This window comes from Semicossyphus pulcher, unplaced genomic scaffold, assembly GCF_022749685.1.
Source record: "Semicossyphus pulcher isolate SPU_LCO1_2020_fin unplaced genomic scaffold, fSemPul1.0.p SCAF_22, whole genome shotgun sequence".
In the NCBI taxonomy this organism is placed as follows: domain Eukaryota; kingdom Metazoa; phylum Chordata; class Actinopteri; order Labriformes; family Labridae; genus Semicossyphus; species Semicossyphus pulcher.
Window position 1 is genome coordinate 13,304,206 of NW_027211696.1, and position 20,884 is coordinate 13,325,089.

Below are 20,884 nucleotides of genomic sequence, written 5' to 3' on the forward strand. Positions count from 1 at the left end.
TTGGTCCTAACATTCAATCAAGCTGAAGTAGAAAGCGTTAACAGAGAAAGTCACCTTTGCGATACCTGTTATTTCTAACTGGTGCTTTAGGCTTTAAAATATCATGGATTGTGAATGTCTGACAGCCCACCACTAACATTTTAGTCCCGTCTCGTTGCGTTAACGAAAACAAAACATAGGTGTCTATTATCAAAGATGTGTTTTCAGTTCTTCGTCTCGTCTTCGTCTTGGAAAAATGGTCGTTGACGAACATTTATCGTCATAATTTTCATTAGCGTAATTAACACTTGTTCATGTGGAAACAAATCATGTCCTCTGAGCAAGTTAAACTAAAAATATCTTCATTCATGTGACCAGAAAATGCCTCAATTTAATTTTCCTTTCTAGTAAGTCTTCCAGACTGATGGGCATGTCTTCTGCATCCACATCCTGTCCTCCTTGTTTACTCCGGAGGCTCTCTTTTGCATTGGCTACAATACCTTGATGTCACCCATCGATTGTCAGCAGTTAGAGAGACGTGCGCAATGCCCTGATTAGCATACAATTAGGATTGACCTGCTGCCCCTGGGACCGGACAGAGCGAGGGATGGATGGAGGGCTTTAGATGGAGGGAGGGAGGGAGGGAGGGAGGAGCAGCCTGACACAGTGGCTTCTGTTTCTGCTGACACGTGCAGGACAGTGGTGGGGTCTCAAAGGGCACCGTGGGCCAAGGTGTGCCAAACCCGTATTGACGTCTGGGAGAGGTGTCTCGGGCCGCACTGACGGACGCCACGAGGAAGGCTTAATGACCGAGCCAGCCCGGGAACAGGTGTACAAATGTGTGTGTCGAGTAGAGTGAGTGCATGTTACGAGAGTTGGAGAAGTGATTGAGAACTTTTTAACAAGAACGACAAGACACCTGCATGATAGGACATTTGGAAAATACACTTCAGGTGACTATAGACCTGCAACAAACTAACTGTGAGTCTGTCTGCAGGGATGCAGGATATGGAAAAGATTGATCATCCTTCTTTATGCTGAAAAACATTAAAATCATGATGATATGACATTTCTGTGCGTCTGTACCAAAGAAACGTTTTCTTACATTTGGAGTTTAAGCTTTGAGGCCAGGGCATCTCTGCAGCACGACACTAACTCATTATTATGCTGTTTTGTCTCACTTTTTGCCCCTTAAGCCTGTCTCATCGTCGCAGCCCTCATCTTATGATGATTTTTCTGTTTGTAAAATGTCAGAAAACTGTGAATAAAAGCTCATTATAATTTCCTGGAACCCAATTGGACACCTTCAAGTACAAAACCTACTCATGTTAGATTTAAAGTCATGTTAAAAAGAGAAAATCACTAAATCCTCCGGGCCTATAAACAGCAAATGTTTGCTTTCTGAAAGTTCTGAAATTTTGAAAGATATAGTATTAAGCGTTCATTAATCAGTCAGCCAGACTGAAATATCTCAACTACACCTTGGAAAAAAATGAAGTGATTACTGCCAAAATATCTTTTCACTCTGGTTCTACTATTTGTTGGGTTTGTGTTTGTGTAAAATGAATTTTTGTTTTTTTGTAAACAACATTTGTCACTTCTTCCAAATAAAATATTGTCATGTAGGTCTTTGATTTCAAGAAAGCTCAGAAATCAATATTTCATGAATATTTCACCTGTTTTTAATTACAGCTTTGATGCATCTAGGAAGATTTTCCCTTTGCTGTTGGCGCAAACAATTCAACCAGCTCCGCTTGGTTCGATTGCTTGTGACCATCCATCTTCCTCTTGAGCCGTTTTCCCAATGGTCAAAAAACCAGCTAACACTTGGCTTTTTTTTGCTTAATTGGAAAGGCTACAATCGGCATTCATACCTGGACAAATGACACGCTAATCCCCCCCCTCCCCCTTTCTGGCGCGATGCTATGCTCCGTCAGTAACTTCTGCGACATTTCAGCTACAAATTCCGCCTGTCTCCGTCCGAGCAGCGCTCAAACATCGTTCCAAATTTGTCAGCGCCGAGTTTAATAAACAGACTGAATGAGTAATAGATACAATAAAGACCCAACCACCGTAACATCTTCACTTTTAAACAACCCTGCCTCCAGCGCGCTTGTGACGTCAGACGGTGACGCAGCAGAAAAGAGACCGACAGGAGTATACTTCACTGGCAATGGGACAGGAGACAATGGGCATTTATAAGTGGGTCTTCCCGGGTCTGAAAAACCTACATCAACACGCTAAATTTCGGTTGGAAAGGGGTATTGGTCACATTCAGGAGGTTTTCAGTGGGGTTCAGATCTGGATTGGGCAGGCCATGTCATAAAAATTTTGAGTGGTCTCTTCATATTTTTCCAGAGCTGTATATAAATGTATTGCCATGAAATCAGTGTATCAATGACTTCCATGATTTTCTCTAGTTTTACCCTGGAAAGACTTTTTTAAAGACCAGCTTCAGTCATGTTTTAAGACATATAAAATGGCCCCTCCCCAGTCGCGAACGGAGGGGTCGTGAACAAAACACGTCTCTGCCGTCGTTTAGTGGCAACTTGTTGAAGCTTAGCTAGCTTAAAATTTAGTGATTAGTAGCAGTAACGTTAACGTTAGTAGTCAGTAGAGAGTTTGGAAAAATTACAATGACGGTTACAGCTGGCTCGCGCATCGCCAAAGTGGTTGCCATAGGTTACACATAATGATATGCGAAGCGTCACCCCGTCCATTAACGCGATTGGCTCCTCAGGTTTGTGACGTCTCAAACCTGCCAATCTGAAAACGTGTTGTTCACGTTCAGTCCTTGGTACACTGCAGTTTAAAAGCAGACAGGCCCAGCCGTGGAGATGACTGCTGATGTTGTCCCTGATATGTCTTGTAGCACATGAAGAACACCACATGGAGATGTTTACGAGGTTAAACACTTGATTCTCACTGGAGGGGGGCTTTAAGTAAAATTTCTCAAGTGTCATCATTTGGTAAATTTTGTCCACTACTTTTTTATGAGCAATATAAGGAGAATAATGGCAACAGTTAGCATGCCAACATGCTAAAATATGATAGTAATCAAAAACATTGTACCCTCTGAACACCGTCATGTTAACATTGTGATTGTGAGCATGTTAAAGTGCCGATGTCAGCTTTAAGCTCCCTCACAGAGCTGCTAGCGTGGCTGTAGACACTTCATCTTGTTGAAGAACACTCACATTATCTAAAATAGATACTTGATATTGAATTTTTGAGGGAGGAGGCCAATAACCGGACGTGCTTCTACAGTGGAGGCAAATGTTTCAGTGTTTCTTGTAACAGCAAAAATAATGCTGGACACTTATCATCCCGGAATCATCAGAGTAAATAATTTTAACGTTGCCTTTTTCAACTCTGCTCAACGACTTAAGTTGAGCCACTGCACTGAAGATGTGCAGCTTTGATGTTTTTCATGAATTCATATACAAATGTTCCCCTGACTTGAAACGTCGCTTCTAGAAACAGTTTTCATACTCTTGCTGACCTCTTAATGACCTTACACGCCTGTACCTTAATGGAGATTCATGTACGTGACGATTTGACCTTTCTATTATCTCCTCTGGTTTGATCCGTCGTCATCTCACTCTCTCCATTCTTCTCTCTCCTGACACACCCCGCAGGCCCGGGCCGTCTGCTTCTGCAGCCGCAGCGAGTGAAGCCTTAATCAGAGGTGCGTATCAATACTATCGAACCCGCAGATCTCCCTGCGTCCCATGGCGTTTGTTCTGATGCATTGATGCACTATTGACGGAAACAGGACGGCCAACGGTGACAAATTAAAATGTCAGCCGTGGCAAAGGTGAGCCTCGCCTCCCCTCCCCTCGTCGCGTCCTTAAGGTGGGGTGACAGGCCATCAGGCGAACGATTCCTGATAAAATGCTGACACCTCACTCAGACACACACACACACACACACACACCAACAAGGGCATTGGTGACAAGGAGAGTTGCATATTGAAAGGAAGTGAGTCAGACGAGAGGACAAGCAGGCTGATAAACTGTGACATAATGGTTTAATAATAGCATTCTGGCTAGCAATTTGGGTTGTAATGGAGCTAAAAAGCAGCACAAACTACAGATCAGTTATTTCGCCACTTCTTTACATCTCAGTAAAATGTGATTACAGAGTCCTAATGAATGCAAATTACATAAATGACAGTGTTTTCCAAGAATTAGACAAATTATAATGCTGGTGAGTAGGCTTGATGCACATTGATCTCATGCAGCGTGTTCGGAGGAGGGAGATGAAATGAAGACAGAGTGACGGAGGACACGAGTGCTAGGCATGCTGTCAACATTTAAATATCATCAGGCCTGTGCGTGCGCTCCCACCCGTCTGCCCACACACACGACACACACATCGTGTATATGATAACTGCAAAGAAAACCATTAAAAAAACCTCTCCTCTCTTTCTTCTGGCTCCCTTTTGACTATCTTGACAGTTGATCTGGATGTAATTGCGGCTACTTCTAAATGTTCTCCTCGCGCATTAATCTGTCAATGTCACTCGCCTGATGCTCCAGCTGTTCCTCTTTTGTTGTAATGGTGTTGCGTTGTTGATGAGCGCAACTCTGACAGCCAACTGTCCGAGCAGCTCGGGACGGCCCGGCCTCGAGAGAACTCTCATCAGCCAACCAGGGTCAAGGACTGCCACTGATTGACAGCTCTGTTTAAATAAGATCTACATTAGGTCTTGGTGTTTACACGACATGCATCCTAACTTTCAGGGACTAACGAGAGCCTCGACTGGACGGGTGTCAGCTATCCCAGGCCAGAAGTCGGCTCTGCTACCCTGCTGTTGTAAGTAATGGATGGAGGGAGTGGTACTGTCCGTATCAGGTTTGTTTTATTCATGGTCTCTGTTGCAATATTAAGCCCGCTATCGAGCCATCCTTGACTGACCTGCACTACCTCTGCAGTATGAAAAGTATGAACCCCTCGCCCCGCTCCTACGTAGCCCAGATTCAGCCTCATCAACATGAGCTGTGGTCTAATTTATGCACCAGCATGCGATTTACAGAACAACCATTAGCATAGCATCTGTCAACACAGCTCTATATGTGTTGGGAGAAATGTTTCATACCAGGATAAATCTCCATAATCCTGCCCGGAACACAATACAGAGATATCTTTTTCTTTTTTTGTGGACAAATGGCCCGGTAATATGATGCTTATGCATTTAAAAATACAATTATGTGCAGTAAAAGGCACACAGGTCAGGCACTGCTGGCACCTCACTCGTTATCAGATAGACAAACAACTCTGAGTTTGTTCTGTCCTCTGCTAAAAGTCGCCTGTCATTGAAAGTTTCATCCACATGAATCAATAAAGTAAATATCTTACCCTCTACTTTGTGCAACTCTGAAATACTTTTTGTTTGCATCGGATAATAAACTTTAACAGTTTATTTACCTATCCTATTATTTACCTATCCTATCATCAGTCCTATCATGCTATTATGGGGAGCTAATGCCATTATGGTAGGAAAGAAATGCACTTTGGCTCAGTGCCTTTGGAGGATGCTATCTGCTTCTCCAATGGGCCCTTGCTAAACTACACTTCCTCAATCTACGACGCCCGCCTCCGATGTCATAATAGACGATCCACCGCTATATTATCGCCGTATTTCCGATTCTGTACCGCTCTGAGCCATTGCCTGCAGCGAAAACTGTTGTATTTCACTCCAGTGTCTCTCGCTGAGCCGTTCCTTTCAGAGGGAGGGGCGCAATGCGCGCTGGGTGTTGTAGGAATGTAGAATGGGCGAACCCACAAGCTATTTGTACAACTTTCTCCACAGCTATGGCGCCAATTTCAAATATTATTGCTTCTATGGATTACAGAGAACACCAGCTTTGACTGTGGCTTTTTCCAGAGGAGAACTGCTTCTATAATTGTAATTATAATGTCAGTTTACCACATGAGTATTTTATTGAACAAACAAGATGTAAAGAGTCACTGAAGCGCTTTAAACGGGCTGGAATGGAGATTTCCTTGTCTTTGGGCAGAGCCAGGCTAGCAGTTTCCCCTTGTTTCCAGTCTTTGTGCTTAGCTAAGCTAACACTCTGGGCTCAAATTTCTTTCCGGTAGATATGAAGCTACATCACGCAAACACCCGTCTTATTTTAATTTAACTGAGAAATTCAACCTACATATTTCCCAAAAACTCCAACTGTTCCTTTGAGGCTTACAACATGGGCATCAGATTTCTCTGATGAGCTTGTGCGTCACAATATCCGACAAGTAGACACTACGTTAGCTAAATCAGAAAGTGCTGGTTTTGTCTAAAAGGAGTGTTCGGTTTAAGGTTATATTTTTCCAATGATCGTCACCTATTTCCAAATTTACCAAAAAGAAAGGGGATAAGGCAAGCTAATTGTCCTCCTTCTTAGGCTAGCAAACACCAAATAGGCTATATGCTAACGTCAAGCTAGTAGCAAGTAGGTTACTGTTATCTGAAACCAAAATTACAAATCAATTACAGAAGGTTTTAAACTCCTTTGGGCGTGAAGATTGACAGCTTACAGTGAACAAAAGGCCAAAATGGAGAGAAAAACATTATTAGCTTCAGCTAGCATGACAAAACTTGCTACACCAAAGGGGATTTGCTCAGGTCTTTGTGTGGATGTTTTTTTCCTCATCCCTTTTGAGTCTCAGTGTCAAAATAAGGAACTTTAATTTTATGAATCAAACTTTTCATACATTCAGCAGATTACGTACCAAAGAGATTATTTGTGGAAACAGAGACAGATCCCTTCCTTATTTAAGACGGATGTCACAGCTGCGGCCGGGACACCGGTCACGTCTATTTCTGTCTCTGGTCTTCACTCAATTTCTCTCTTTCTCTCCTCCAGGTGAGAAACTCCTGACAGGTCCATGAGTCATTTTTCAATCACTTTAGTTACTCATTTTTCAGTAATGTTTCTTTAACAGTCATTTTAGCATTTTGAAATGTTGACCAGCGGCTTCATTTTATTTTTGGCAGCTTGCACACACACAAACAGACACACAGACACACTCAGTGCTGTAATGTCTCTCTGGGAAGCTTTTCAATTCTCATGGTGATTTGTTATTTTTTTAATACTGACAAAAAGAGGATTTAATTTAGCACAAAGAAATGACAACCTGTCAAAACTATCATAAAAATGAAGGAGTAATGTTTAATGAAATCAGAGTTTCTTGCTAGCTGCAGATATTATGACAACTTACCCAGAGAGGCTGCACAAAGGTTAATGTTTCTCTGTTGGCTGGGAGAGTGGACATCTGAGTGGTTGGTAGACACTGCCTGATATAGTATGCATATCTCACCATTGTTCACATGACGTATTCCCAAGGGTGGTGGAGCTAGTACCTTGGTGGGTTGCAGATAATACCATTGTATGGGACACACTAAAAATACATTTACGAAAACAGTGGATGTTGTCACTTAATGGGACATTTGGTGGAACCAATGACTCCATCTGTTTTCATTGTACAGAATTGATGCCAAAATAGCCCCCGTGATAGGCGCCGCCATGTTGCAATGGTGACGTCATTTGGAGCCAGAGTTGCTACCGCTAACCAAAACACACACTTATCTTACCAACAAAAAGAAAGCACAGATCTTTAGCGTATTTAACAGCAGAACAGCTTCTTGTGTTGGTCTGAAGCAGACGTTCACAGATATGTAAACTTCAATGACTGTAGTGATTGTTTTAGTTACGTCTCCTCTCTCCGTTCCTCCTCTACTCTGCTAATCCCGTGCTAACAGCTAACAACAGAGCTGTCAATCGTTTTAGAGCATCAAATAACTAATTAAACACTTGCTATTAACACTTGGACGTAAATCAGCATGATAAGAACTAACTATAATGACAGAAACCATGTTTGAGAAAAATGTATTTTGATGTATTTTGATTTTATAGTTTGACTCATGTCCCATCTGTTAACATGGAGGAGGCGGGCTTTATGACCTATACTGCAGCCAGTCAGCAGGGGGCGCTCCAAATGTTTAAGCTTCACTTTTAGGGAGCTGTAATGTCGTCCATCTTTTTATACAGGCTGTGGTCCTAACAGTAAGTTAATTATCTAAAGTAACATTAGCTCAATTTTGGTCTCCACCAACTCCTGAAGGAAATATCTGACTTTTTAGCTGTCAGATGTTGAAGCTGTTTGAGGCTGCCCAGGTAGTTTCCCATGTGTTTTTGGAGCTGAAAACAACACTAATGAGGGCCATGAGAGTAAGAAACGCAGTATAGATGTGGATTGCAAAACAAAAACATTAAACTGACAGACCTTAAACTGCACTGGGTGATGATTATTTTTGTTTGTCACTCCTTTCACACCTAAACAAACGAACAATGACACATTGTTTAAATAAAAAATATTGATTATAGTAGCTTTAATCTGCTGTCTGAGACATGTCGACTGTGAATCCCAAATAGTGAGACAGAGATGTCACCTGCTCATTAATGAGGATTGTATTTATCATCATTAATGTAAACAATAAATGATCCATTTTGATCCATTTAAATCCACATAGTATTCTCACTTTGAAAGACGTCAGAATTTACATCTTTCTGCAGTGCTTGTAAAGGCTGATGATCTATATGGGTTAGCATTTAGCATTTATGAACAGATAACAGAATCTGTAGGAGAGGGAGAAGATGTTTGGTGTCGGAAGCTTTTTGGTTTCTGTTTGTAGTCAGTTTGTGGACCCAGTAATGACCAATCATGTTTGATTTGGCTTTCCTTGTATGCCGTCCTTGGGTGGGCAAAAGCGGCGGTAAACATTGGCCAGAATTCAAGCCTGGAACCCAACTGCTGTCGTCTGATGAATATTTGGCTTTATAAAAATCCTTATAAAGAGCTGCAGATAACAATCCGGTTGTAGATGTCACGTCCAACTCCAACTCCCTCCCTTCTTAAAGTGATAATCTCAAAGATTTTCATGTAAATAATTGTCTGTTAAGTCACTATCTATCAGCGAATGAGGTAACACTATGGTGATTGAGCCTATGGCCCACTGATGAAAGCCTTTGCATTTGCAGTATCACAGACTGGGTGTCTGTGGTGTTTACCATCAGCCAGCAGCGGTTGGTCTGCCAGAGATGGCTGAACAAACAAAGAAAAGATCGATGACTACAGATACAACTTCAAAAATAAGTGAAAAGAAAAAGAAAAAGAAACAAATTTGACGCTCAGATGAAGGCAAACAGTCTAAAAAGGAAAGCGACCGTCAGCGAGGAAAATCAAGAGTTACAAACGGAGCCAACCGTGGACGTCTGGTTCAACTGGGAAGTGTAAATGGTAAATGGACTGTACTTATATAGCGCTTTTCTAGTCTTTGCGACCACTCAAATCTGCTTTTACACTACATGTCACATTCACCCATTCACACACTGATGGCAGAGGCTGCTACGTAATGTGCCCAACTGTCAATCAGATATCACATTCATACCCGTTGGCTATGCCACCAGGAGCAATTTGGGGTTCAGTGTCTTGCCCAAGGACACTTCGACATGTAGCCTGAGGGAGCTGGGGATCGAACCTCCAACCTTCCAACTGAAAGACGACTACCACTGAGCCACAGCCACCCCAAGTGTGCTCCCGCAATTACGGTTCATCGCCACAGGTGCCGCCAAAGAGAGCGAAATCGAAATCTTCGAGATTACCACTTTAAGTTGCTAGTCATACCAGCACACAGAAAAGGAAGTCTTCCTAAATCCAGATATCCGCCGGCTACAGCAGAAGCCCAGTAAAAATGTCACCGTCGCCCCTCGAGGCTAAACCTTTGTCAGCTGTTGGGTTCCAAGACTGTGAGGCATTCAGAGTCCTTCAACGTGTCAGATATAACCTCTCTGGGTGAAAGGTAAAACATTTATCTGACTGGTAAAACAATAACTCTACAATATTGTTCAGTTACCCAACAGATTTCTGAGTAAAAGAAGATGAATGTTTGATGTATGCGCTTCTACACCTCAGGTTGTAAACTGTATGGCTATAGTCCACTCAATACATCTTGGAGATAGTGAGGACCAGCACTGAATAATGGAGCCCTAAATGGTGAGCTACATAGATTTACACTCAGAGACATTCACACTAAATAATTTGCGATTTCCAGCACTTAGTTAAAGACCATCTCCTTCATGTCACAACAAAGCGTACTCCAGCCTTGTTACAGAGAGTCGTTCCTCCCTTATTTCCCTTCATCTCCATCATTTCTCCTTTATTACCATCTTTCTCTCTCACTTTCCTCTCTGCCTCGTCTTCATTATCCCCCTCCCCTCCTCGCCGCCTCTCTCTCCCTCTCATCTTTCTCTCTTTACCTGCGTTTCCTCGCTTCCTTTCCCGGTGGCGGAGCCGCGGCCCCGGGCCTCGTGGTCGCGGGGTTCCAGATGGTCCGGCTGGCAGAAGGTTCAGATGCGACCCCCGGGGGCAGCTGATCCTGTCCTACCTGAAACCCCCAGGGGGTCTGGGTTGGGGCTCATATCTCGAGGAAGATGAGAGGCAGAGGACAGGAGAGGAGGAAAAAATTACGTAACAACCGAACCTGTCATTTACTGCAACTCATCCTCAAACAGTCGGAGGCTGTTTCCTTTTAAAGCGCTCGGACTTCCGAGTTGTTTGAAGCACGGGCACACACACTTTGCTATCACTCAAAAAAAGGACTTGAGCAGTAGAGGGAGGGAAGAACAACAGACAGATCACATTACAGAGAGAGAATGGAGGACAATGAGGGAGGGAGAATGGTGAGGAAGACTCAGCGAGGCATGGATGACAGCTTGTGACGCCACATTAGTCATCGCACAAGAAGACAGAGGTGTCTACACGGCCCTCTTTAGCGCCGTCTCCTCTAATGGCTGGCCGGCGGTGCATCCCGCCAATGCTGCACCGTGTTTAGACAGCGGCTGCAGCAGTGTTGATGGAAACACACGAGGGTGGGGTGGGGGGGAGGTGTGACGGAGGAGAAGAGGGGGAGGAGGGCAGTGCTAATTGGGACAGAAGATCAGGGTCAGGAAGAAAGGAGGCGAGGGGAAAGAGGAGTGGAGGAGTAGACAGGGAGTCCTCGAGCCCTCCGGTGGCTCGCTCTGCTTAATGATGCGTCTCTCCCGTAATTAGCAGACGGTAATTAACGCTCGGATCACCTGGGTCTCCGCGGGTCACATTCCCTCCCTCTCCCTCCGACTCTCCACATCCACGCCTCGCTACAAACAAGCGCCAGTCACCTCCCTCCAGACCTCCCGGCAGCCCCTGCGGCTTCAGGCTCGGCTAATAAAAGCATTCCTTCCATATGGGACGCACATTGTATGGATTTATCTATGGCTCCGTCTAAACCAGCTTGTGTTTATTTTCTACTTTGTCGCTGCCTGTGTGTGTGTGTGTGCGTTTTTGAGGAGTCAGCCTGTGTTTTGTACACACGGTCTGTCAGGCTGCGTTAGATTGGGCCTCACCTCCAGGCGGGGTTTAAATATTAAGACTGGAGCGGTGGCTCTACATGCATATTTTAATGCGGGGCCTTGTGTGGATGCAGAAAGTGGCCCATTCGCGGTCAGCGGACGCATGCAAAAACTTCACGACTTCGTTATGATGGCTGGGACCGATCAGAATGCACACGGTTATCTGACCTTAATGAGCCGCGCGCACTGAGGAACGCGCACAAACACATGCAAAGGAAGCGCACACAGATGGTGGCGCAACACACAATATGCTTCTGCTGGCTTGTTCCGCGACCGTTAATAAAAAATGCACTGGGTGAGACATTTTTTTCCCAACATGCTTTGTGCTTAATAATACAGATCTGAATATCTCTGCCCCGCTATTTTATTGTACTTGTGCGCCCTGGGATTGGGTCATGTTGGGTTTGGGCCCCCCGGGGGGTGGCGACGACCCATGGGATGTTCACTTTCTTATTAATTGAATTTTAAAGTGACCTTGTGGTGATATTGATCTTTATTTGATGGAACACACACACACACACACGCAGAGAGAGAGAGAGAGAGAGAGGGAGACTGCACGCGCATCCGTCCGTCCTGCCTTGTGCATCCTTCACAAGCTCAAGGTTAGCGTAGCAGCAAAGTAAGCAGCGGGCGCAAGAGTGCTTGGCGGTGTGGAATATTTGTCAGAGTTGTGCGATGATGGCTGAAGTTTGGGAGTTGTGCTGAGACGTGCAATAAAGAAGGAAGAGGCAAGAGAGGAAGGAAATGGAGAGAGTGAGAGGAGGAGGAGGAGGAGGAAGGGAGTCCAACGTGGAAGAAAAAGGTGCTATTGTTCGTGGGTTCACAGGATACAGCCAGGTGTGAGGGAGAGAAACACTCCTCTGACCTATTTTCTAAAGAGTTTGGATGCTGCTTCTCCACTAGCAGCTCCCTCTTCTGGTGCAACACAAGAAACACAAGCTGAGCCAAGCTCTATTAAGTGTTTTCATTCCTCATTAGTTGCAATAAAAGTCAGCTTTTAACAAATTGCTTGCCCCTGAACACGCTCATCCATCACTTTGGCCTGTTAACAACAGCTGTCGGAGTGAATCTGCTCTGAAGCTGTAAAAACAGACGAGAGCCGGCGGCGAGCGTGATCGCAGGAAATGTTTCAGAGATATTCAAATGTCTGTGGCGAAGTGAAAAAGCACCGATTACTGCATCTCGAGTGCCTTGAATTCATGGGGTTAGTGTGTTGCATGAAGCCGCGTCACACCCACAAGTGTGAGAATGATCGAGCGAACGTGTGTGTCCATGTGTGGGTGTGCGCTCGCATGCCTATATGGGAGTGTGAGGGTGTGAAGGAAGAAACTGTGGAAAGTATCTCACACAAATTCACTCCTTTTCTTTCTACTTTTCTGGCCATACAATCACGTCTGTTGCTTCTTTTTTATCAGGCGGAAATATGTCAGACTGTGTTTGAAAAATGGGCAAAATCAAGTCTTTTTTTAAACCTTTTTTTTTGTGTTAAAACACACATTCTGTATAGAGAAGAACACGAGAAACCCATCTTGGAATAACTGGATTATGGAAGGAAAAAGAAGGTGTCGCCTCACAGCTAGAAGGTTCCTGGTTTGAATCCCGGTTCAGATAAAGTGGGCCTTTCTGTGTGCATGTTCCCTCAGAGTACTTCCTCCCACAGTCCAAAGACATGCTCCTCAGCTTCATGTGTGACTCTGAAATAGCCCGTGAGCGGGGAAAGGTTGTCTGTCTCTTTGTGTCAGCCCTGTGATTGACAGGCGCTCAGTCCAGGGTGTGCACCGCCTCTCGCCCAATGACAGCTGGGATTGGCTCCAGGTATAGCTAACGGATGGGTGTGTGTGTGCAATTTCAGTGGACTTGTTAAAAAGTTAACAACACTATAACCTCACAGCTGCTTTAACTACAGCTGCTCCATGTAAATGGTTGCCATACACAGTGAAAGTAGATCCTTATCGAACACTAAATTTCAGTACATTCAAGATCCTGTGTTTAAAGACGGCCGCTTTAGGCTGATTCTAAGTGATTAAAATGATTCTTCTGGCTGTGAAAGTGACTTATTTTATTTATACTTTTCAAGTAATTGATCTTAAAAGCTTTCAGAAAATTAACAGCAGTAAGACAGCCGCAGGAACGTTTCGTTACGACCTGAGTGAGTTGAGTGATTCACGACAGATTGACGTGATGTGTCACAATCAGTTTCTATTGGTCCAAAGCTGACGTGGGCGGGAGGAATGGACACAATATGCTTGTTTCATTGGTGCAAATGGTCCTCATCTGCAGACATGCAGTTTGTAATGATACAGCACGATTTTATAATTTATTATACATTTATTATAATTCCCAGGGGTCCTAGGACCCTACTTTGAGAACCACTGACATAAGCAATGCAATTTGGCTGTGCCCTAGGAAGATGATACCAGAAATTTTGAACTATTAATGAATCAAAAAGCCAGTATGTAAGCCAATCAACCAATCATTCATCCATTATCTATACTGCTTATCCTGTGCAGGGTGACAGGAGAGCTGGAGTCTAACCGTCACTGGACGAGAAGCAGGGTACACCCTGGATTGGCCACCTGTCAACCACAGGGCTGACAACCTTTCACGCTCACATTCACACCTAATTATCACCAAGCACGTCTTAAGACTGCACGCATGCAAGGGGAGAACATGCAAACTCCTCACAGGAAGGCCCCCTACGTCCAAACCAGGATTCGAACTCGGAACTCTCTAGCTGTGAGGCGACAGCGCTAACCTCTTGACACTTAACATATAGAGCAGGTCTAGGCCGCACTCTTTGTAACATTAGTTAGCGAGACCCAACATTAATCAGCCATTAGCAAGTTTCTAAAAACAGCGGCAACAAAAAAAAACGTGCATTAAACAGGCAGAAACCTCATTGGTGGGCAGCTGTGTGACGCGACCGGATGGGCTGAGAAAGTGGGACAGAGACAAACAGAGGAATCATTGTCTGTCAAAATACTGGTCATTTTTATTTCATACAATCTGAGACGGTTAAAGCTCAAAACAAAGTCTCTCTTTATTCCTGACAGAGTTTTCGTCAATGCATTAAAGTTTCCTGTTGACACTCATTATGTGCTATTACTCAGGCCAGGCATGCTAGCAGGGTTAAACACAGTGAATCACACATCCCGGCTCTCTTCTCGGTGACATTAACAGAGACAGAAGGATGTTAAAGAGCCTCCAATAATTTCTGGCGTTTATCGCAGACATTGACGCTGATTGTCTGCTTAACTGCTACACGCAGGGGTTAATGGCGATTGATTGGATGCTGTTAATCACTGCGGTTTGTGATTACCTGGCAGGACACTATTGATTGTCCATTGATCAGCGCATCTCCGCCACTTCTTCCTCCGTGTCTGTGAGCTCACTGTCATTTAGCGCTCTGCTGGTGCAATATTGTCGTTATGACACCCCAGGCGTCGGTGCTGCTCAATGACTCCCCGGTGGCGAATGTCTGCTGTGTTACACGAGCACCAGCCGGTCTGCAGACGTGGCGAAAGTACACACGTTCTGCACTCAAATAGAAGTACAGATATATGTGTAAAACAAGAGACTGGTAAAAGTAGAAACACTGTTTGAAGTTCTTGAAGTCAGAGTGAAAGAGTCCTGCAGGCTCTGAAGTGTACTCAGTATTAAAGCTAAAGTAGTCCTCCTGTTTCTGTGCAAAGCTAACTAAACCTCACATCATATTTGGGAGACTATTAAGCTTACCACATTATCATTTCAAATCAAGTAAAAACATACACCGAGCAGCCATTACATTACGACCACCTGCCTAATATATAATCGTGTAGTCCCCTTTTGCCACCAAAACAGCCCTGACCCGTCGAGGCATGGACTCCACTAGACTCTCTGAAGGTGTGCTGAGGTATCTGGCATCAAGACATTAGCAGTAGATCCTTTAAGTCCTGTAAGTTGCGAGGTTGGGGCCTCCATGGGTCGGACTTGTTTGTCCAGCACATCCCACAGATGCTCGATTTGGGTTGAGATCTGGGGAATTTGGAGGCCAAGTCAACACCTTCAACTCCTTCCTTAAACCATTCCTGAACCGTGTTTGCAGTGTGGCAGGGCGCATTATCCTGCTGAAAGCTGCTGTCAGGGAATACTGTTTATATGAAGGGGTGTACCTGGTCTGTAACAATGTTTAGGTAGGTGGTACAAGTCAAAGTAACATCCACATGATGGCAGGACCCGAGGTTTCCCAGCAGAATGTTGCCCAACGCATCACACTGTCTCTGGTGCACACGCACCCAGATGTAAAAATAAAACACGATTCATCAGACCAGACCGCCTTCTTCCATTGGTCCAGTTCTGATGGTCACCTGCACATTGTCGGCGCTTTTGGTGGTGGACAGATCTGCAGCTTCACAGCCCCATATGCAACAAACTGTGATGCTCTGTGCGTTCTGACACCTTTCCATCAGAACCAACTTTTTCAGCAGTTTGAGCTTCAGTAGCTCTTCTGTTGGATTGAACCACACAGGCCAGCCTTCGCTCCCCACATGCATCAGTGAGCCTTGACCGCCCATGACCCTGTCACCGGGTTTCCCGTAAGTACCTACATCTTTTTGTAGCTCCTGACCACAGCAGACCGGGAAGAGCTGCCGTTTTGGAGACGCTCTGACCCAGCCGTCTAGCCACCACAATTTGGCCCTTGTCAAAGACGCTCACATCCTCACGCTTGCCCATTTCTCCTGCTTCCAACACGTCAACTTCGAGGACAAAATGTTCACTTGCTGCCTCACATGTCTCACCCACTGACAGGTGCCATTGTAGCGAGATAATCTTATTCCTGTTAGTGGTCATAGTGTTATGGCTGATTGGTGTTTACATATAAACAAATAATCAACATTAACTCTGCTAAAATGTACAAATCAGTACGATGGAGAATGTCTCGCTGCTTTTAATCTGACTCAATTTCTCAGCCATGTTAGCTGGTTCACCTTCATTGTTCACCTCTCTCCTTTGCGGGTGAGTTTCCCATTGTTGTCTATTATTTCATGACACGTCTCTGTAATTTTCATCATGTTCAAAACACGGCAAGAAACCTTTTTTACGCGTCATCGTCCCAGTTATTTGAGTTGATAGTGGTCTTGATGTTGGGAACGCAAATACGCACGCAACTTTGCAAAATACAAATTGTCGATAATACCCTTCAAATGCGTTACAGCTAAAGTAACAAGCCAGTTCTGATTATATAAGGAGTAAAAAGTACAGATATTTGTGTTAAAATGTAGAAAAAGTAAAGTAGATCCTGACAAACTCTACTTCAGTGTCGTAAACTTGCAACTTCTGCCGGTCAGCTACACTTTTATTCACCGTACATCAATCAATTCCTGTTATATTAGATTAAATCACAACACTTTACAGAGCCACAGAGTCCACACTGTACTCTGTTACATTTTTTACAGAGTCCAAACTTAATCCACTAAACCTCGAGCAGAAGCAGACTCACATACCTGCCAACATTAGGATGTGAAAAAGATCTACCTACACCCAGCAACCCTGTCAACATACAGTATATTAACCCTAAACCACAGCTTAATAAATGACATAAACAGATAAGTTAATTAGTCGTACCTTCAACGTGTGTGTGCTTGGCACAATTAGCATGCTTGCTAACATCATATTTCCAACCGTGTTCTACGCTAAAGTCCGTTCTACACACCTCACAAAATGCATGGTATGTATCAATGTTGCTTGTGGCAATAAAGGGGAGTTTCTCACACCAAGTTTTTCTTCTTTGCACCTGTTTCAGCCAATTTCAGCAGCAAGCTAATTGTTAGAGAGGTAGCGAGCCGCCACAGTGAGGAGTGACGTATGCACACGCCAGGTAGAGTGGTTTGCGCATGCTTGCCGCTGCTTCCTGTTGGGTTGCCAGGTCTTATGACACATATCCCACATCAGGGTTGAGGGACAGGTTTGTTTGGTATCAATTTGAAAGAGGGAGACAATCGGGAGTAAAGCGGGAGAGTGGGTTAAAATGAGGGAGTGTTGGCAGGTCTGGTCTCACTGCTAACCATCTGCATGGACCAAACAGGCCTGTGTGTGGCCTTCAGGCTCTCCTCTGCCTGCCTAATGTTCTTCCTAACAAGGATCAGGTCTTTGGTCAAGTGAGGTGAGGGTGTGGTTTGAATTAAGAATAAAAGTTTACTCTGGCTGCACTTCCTCTCTCTCTCTCTCTCTCCCTTTCCCCCTCTCTCTCTGTCCCCACCTCATTCACTCCTGTACCTCGCTGTGCCGGGCTCTAGCCTCCATTAAAAACCTTGTCTCAAGTAATGAGTTTAAAGTCAGGGTGCCTGTCTCAGGGAGGGAGCAGAAACAGAGGGACTGTGTGTGTGTAAGTGTATGTAACTGCACACCCTGGATTTTGAGAGTAATTGCATGTGTTTGTGTGCGTGCTCGCGTGTGCGCGCTGAGACTTTGAGGTACGCTTTGACAGCTGCGGATTTAATAAGCAAACGTTAAAGGTAGGGAGAGGGGGGTGATGGGGGTGTGTGGGGGGGTGGGTGTTGGAGGGGTATGCATAGGGCTCCGCTTATGAAATATGAATGACTGTTTCTGCATCTTCTTCAGCCGGCTTGATATCGTCTCTGGTTTGCAATTCCCCCCCGCTCGGCTCGGGGCAGGATGCACAGACCAGCAGTCTTGTGAGAGCGGCTGTTGTACTGTATTTAGATATCCGGCTTCAACTTGTCAAAGTGAGCCGCACAGAGTTTTAATAGGCTGTGTCATCTCTTAACTTAAAGCGATATTTTCTCTTTGGTGGAGGATTTTTTTTTAGTGTTTTATCATGCACGCCTCGCTGCAGCTGCATGAGCAGGCAGTCACCAATACTAAGTGACTTATCTCTTTAAATTGATGTCACACACTTTGTCTCACTTTGTTAGCCTGCAAAGTAAACTTGTTGAGATGATGAGAAAGTACTTGCATGCTCTATAATCTGAAAGCGTCTGGTGCTTATTAATCAATCAAAGGTTATTGCTCCTGTATATGTTCATAAGAGCATTTGTGTGTGATCAGAAAATGTCCAGGATTTTGCTTCTGATGCAGATGGAAGCAAAGGTGTGAGCAATGTGAAGTGTTGTGGACAAACATAATGTGTTATATATCCGTGGTTGGTGCAGGGTATTCTTAGTGCCTGATCCCTTTAATCACACATAAACATTTAAAAACAAAGGAGAGCAGTAGGTGCAATCAACATGCAGATAAAGGGAAAATTAAGCGTTTCAATTTTTGCATTTCCATGAAGACAGATTAAAAGACAAGAGTCAAACAGAACAAGTCCAGAATTTGGTGACATATAAGCTGTGTCCCAATCCAGGGGCTGCAACCTTTGAAGGACGTATTTGAAGGAAGATTGCATCACAGCGGCGCATCGAAGGCTCCTTCAAAAGCGGGCCAAGAAGGATCCATCGGATGCATCCTTCGCGCCCCAACGTATTCCGACATTCATTGCGCGCCAATTCAAACAAGATGGCGGGCTCTTCTGCAGCCGAGGAATACACCTTTAACTGTAAAAGTTTTTGGTTTCAACTCAATCAAATAGCTAGCGATACAATTGTTAAAAAACGAAAGGGGCCTTGAAACAAATTATCTTTAAAATAATAGGATAAGTTAGTCATGCTAGCTAGTTAGCCAGCTAGCTAACTGTTGCTAGGCGACAGCAGCGGCGCTTTGTGACACAAGGGTAAGGGTGGGAACAGCTGGTGACGCAAACAGGAAATCGTCCATAGACCAGACTGTCTCGTTTCAGTTCGGCCTACGCAGGCTACGAAGAACGCATCCTTCGTAGATCGCGTCCTTCGAGGGATGCAGCCCCTGGATTGAGACACAGCTACAATGGCATCTGCATGCTCTTAATTCGTCTCCCCCGACATCTCTCTAACATTTGGATTTACTGGACTGCATCCAACAACTTTCTGAATGTTATAGATCACACCTGTGTAAGACATTAACTGACAGGTATGTGGCATCAAACGTTTGTTGTTGTTTTTATGTGAATACTTCAATCACATTTTATGTGCGACATCATTTAATCCTTTGTGGAGTGACTGGAAACCTGCGCCTTGATTCAGACGTCTACCTTTCATCGCGTCTTTCCTCTGTCTCTGATGACAGACTTTTCTTTCCTCCTTCATTCCAAGAGTTAAAATAGTGTAAAAAAAAATATGTCCTCTGAGCTCTGTGATGAAGTGACTACTTGTAGGGCTACTAACTGCTAACATGCTAGCCCCGCTAGGGTTGTTGTAGTCAGTCAAAGTAGCTCTCTGAGCGTCCTTCTATTGACTCTGTTCTGCTCTGTTTACTTGCACTTTGCTGTAAGGATTATTCATCATTATGTGTTTTCAGACTTGTATACTGTTCATGTCAACTCCTAGGTTGTAATTTTGCCCTCAGGCATACAGTTTATCCGACTCTGCACTGACTAATGACTGAACACCAAACAAATATGGATCCTCACAAACTCTGCGTAATGTACTTCAGCCTAAATGTAGTGCAGTTCTGTGTTTGTCACGCACAGTATTTTAATCTTCACATGACCAGCTGTGTTATCATGTAACCGTCTTTGAGATGTAAACACACAGGTCGTTAACATATGAAAGCTTTCCCTCCATCCGTACCGCCTGATGTGACTGCAGCACAAAGCACGATGACCAAGTGATTACTTTCTCCAAACAGACATTAGTGTCGCTCCCCATGACAAATAATCAGAGATTTATGTGTAAATTGAAGCGTTTCTGCTAAGCCAGAAACATTTAATTATTAAAAGGTGACATTTGAGAAGAGAAAGCAACATTTAACATCAGGCTTTGCAAACAGCTTGTGTGAGACGCTGAAAACATCCCTTTAATCTGCTTAGCTTTGTGGCAAACAATAATCAGGTTTTGTAGCTTAGAAAGAGACAAAACTTTAATAAGTTATTTGTTTATGGATGTGATTCTAAATGGATTTTAGATTGCAACACTGCGAGCGGATGCCTGTTTTCCCACGCTTAACTGTAACAACTTTGCTCACCCCTCTCTCTTCTTCTCTTTCTCTTAACCCCGCCTCTTCTACCTGTTCTCAGTTTGTTATAATTCCTCCTGATGAGAAGCATTAGCCGCGCTGTGCTTGAAACAACAGCAGCAAAAGTTCTGCATCATGCCTCACTCTTGTACAAACAGCCGTGTTCACAAACACACCAAAGGAGGCCTCTCTCTTTCTCGGCTGCGCCGGGAAACTTCAGAGGAAGAGAAACATTAATAGAAGAAAACATATTTCAGGATGTTTTGCAGTTCAAACTGAGTGTGAAGCCACAGAGATAAAACCAACATGTTTTTACTCCTACCACAACAAATACAGCTTAGTCAGCGGCCAAAGGCTTCAGAATATGACAAAGTAAGTACATCTCTAGTATCAGGACTGTGTGGTCAGGTGAGCAATAA